The sequence below is a fragment of the Charadrius vociferus genome, unplaced genomic scaffold (genome assembly GCF_000708025.1).
Source record: "Charadrius vociferus isolate BGI_N301 unplaced genomic scaffold, ASM70802v2 scaffold128, whole genome shotgun sequence".
NCBI classification, from domain to species: domain Eukaryota; kingdom Metazoa; phylum Chordata; class Aves; order Charadriiformes; family Charadriidae; genus Charadrius; species Charadrius vociferus.
Window position 1 is genome coordinate 133,649 of NW_009649443.1, and position 2,948 is coordinate 136,596.

Sequence of the window (2,948 nt, forward strand, 5' to 3'; positions counted from 1 at the left end):
GACAGAAGCTCAGCTCTCCTCTCTTCTCCTCGCCTTTGTCTCCCTGGCTTTTATTGAGTACAGGTTTTGTGAGCGGTCGGTGACAGACGGCCCCGGTGCTCGATAACTAGACAATCTGTCACCACCACCACTGACAGCTTTCACAAGGAGCCCCTTTCCTTTCATCCGTCCTGGTTCCCTTCGCCTCTGCTTGTCCCCCTTCCACACGTGCTCCCTGGCTTTGTTCCCCCCTAAAAGCCAAATAGCGACAGAAGCTCCTGATCATAATATTGCTCTAATCGAGTCTGTCATAATCGGATCCAATCTAATTACGTTCAGATCCCTCTCTTCTCCTGACTCTCTCTATTGCCTGTCCATCTGTCCCTCTCTTCCCTTCCAGTCTTTGTGTCCATCCATCTGTTATCTGCAGGCCTTTCTCCCTTCCCATCATCTCCCTGGGCCCCTGCCCCATTCGCAGCGTGGCCGCCCTGGCCCTTTCCTCCAGCGGCTCCCTCTCCAATCTATCTCCCTTAAAGGCCTCTCCATCAATCCATTTAGCAGCAGCTCCCTGCCTCCTCTAGCCCATCTGCTTCTCCCTTTCTGCTGGCTGCGAGATGCAGAGATGCTGTTTTGTTTGTATGTCGATCTTGATTAGCCCCAGAAACCTCACTGTTAAAGCTCTGCTGGCACTGGGGAAAGATCACCTGGGTAGCAGAGAGCTGTAGGTCCTAAGCAGCATCCTTCATCCCTGCCTCACCGTCTACCTCCTCCCAGCATGCAAGCACCCAGGCTGGACGCGCAGGTGAAAGAGGCTGGAGATTAAAGGACGGGGCCCCAGGAATACAGGGCTGCACGAGGCAGGCTGGGGAAGAGCAAGCTTGAATGGTTATCTCTTCAAACTACCTTCCTTTTTCTCTAGCCCTGGTATTTTTCTCCAGGAATGCACGTACCTGGCTGGATGATGGACATACAGATGGACAGACGTGGTGGTGGTGAGGTCTGACTGTTCTTGCTGCACACAGGGAGAGGACAATGGCGAGCAGAGCTGGGGCAGACGGCGGCAGTGGTACCCAGTGTGGGAACAAGGTGCTCAGGTATCATCAGTGTTGTGGATTTGGGGCACGTGGTCACTCCGGGGTCTTCTGTGCCTTTCCTTGCAGCAGCTGGTGTTGGTCTCCATCTGAGACAAGGGCTGCAGCAGAGATGGACCCTGGGTGTGATCCAGTCTGGCAGTTCCTACACTCCTATTTGTAGTAGTCAGACCCTGATTTTAAACACATGTTGGACTCAGATGCCTGCTGGATGCCAGCCAGTGGCCCTTGCTTGCTGCGACAGTTATCCTGAGCTAAGCTGCCTTCGCTCCTTCAGCTCGACCTCGTTGCCTGCTCATGGGTAGGACACAGAAAGCAATTGTCAACGCTCTTGGGAGCAGGACTACTGGAGAGTGACCACAGGCTACTGGACAGAGCACAGGACTGGGGCACAGGACTCAATGTATCCTTTAGACAGCAGAATCACACAAAGGCTCCATTACGTCTGTATCTGCTTTTACTGGTCCACGGACCAAAGACCCACCAGTCTCCAAAGGCAAAGTATGGGCTCAAGCCCACTTCACAGAGATGCGAGGCACAGGGCACACAAAGCTCAGAGGTCTTTAAAGTATTCAGCACAGACAGATGTAGAGCAGTTTCAGAGGCGTGCAGAGGAGTAGCAGATTTTCTCCACATATTTATTTAGCAGTTAAAGCTAAACACTCTCCCTAGAAAATCCACATTGAAGAAATTGTCACCTGTGAAAACAGGGTCTGGTTGTCTGAATATGCCTTAAAGCGGTACGTAGAGCAACACCTCAGTCTCCAAGTCCTGAGCTACGTATCAGGCAGGCAATAGCCCAGCTGGGAGCCGGACCCAGCCACACCACGATGCTGACTGTCAGGGAGAAGCAGCAGGGTGAATGACAGTCCTAGCCACAGGGCCATCCGCGGGACAGCTCGACTCCGGCTAGCTGCAGCCACTGCCACCCAAAGAACAGACACTGGGCACCAGTGCTGGGAAGAGGAGAGGCAGCAGGAGCTGGGCAGACCGGAGAGGAAGGATGCTATGCGGGGAGCAGAAGTGTCACCTCAAGTAAGAGAAATAGCAACTTCTTAGAGAAATGACAGAGAGCACAGGACTACGAACGCCGCTCTGCCCTGTCCCAAGCTCAGTCCCCAGCTTGAATAAGGCAATGGTGGCTGTTCCTATAGCTCACCCAAGAGACTCTCCTGCCCCTTGTCAGAAATCCTCTTAGGTCTCCAAAAATCAATCCATTCACCTCCCCCAGAGGGCTTCATCTCTATTTTAGCTACTGATAAAACATAGAAAACAAATTATTTAAGACGACACCGATTTTTTCTTCCTGTCTCCACTGCTTCCTTCTCCCAGAAGCCAAACAGCCCCGGCTTTGTTCTGGGTATTAATTAACTTTCCTGCCTCTTAATATTCCAGAGCCATAAAGTTCCCAGGAGCTGGGAGGCCGGGCACTAAGAAAACACACATTTCCTCTCCTTTCTCCTTGTCTCATTGACTGTCACCCCCATATGTCTCCCCCCTCAGGGCACAAGGGCAGCTGCAAACCCTCCTCTCTGGGCTCAGCCCCAGCCCTCTGCCTCCTGGGAGGCAGCGGAGTTCGGAGGTCAAGAGAGTCAGTGGCATCTTCTTTTTGTGCAGAAATCCCTGGTAGGGTTGCGTGGGGGAGAGAGGAGAGGAAATTGATGCTTGCAAATTATGTGTGTGCATGAAGAGGGGGGAGAGGGGGAGCGTGTGGGTCTCAGTAAGATGCCTGGGGGCTCTCCGGCGGAGACAGCATGTGCCAGCTGCCCTCCTCAGCACGAGGAGTCAGGAGACTGCCCAAAAAACCTAGTCTGGGCTTTGATGTAGCTGGAGGTGGTTTGGGGTAATCCAAGTGCTATTGCGGTACCAGAGGTAGAG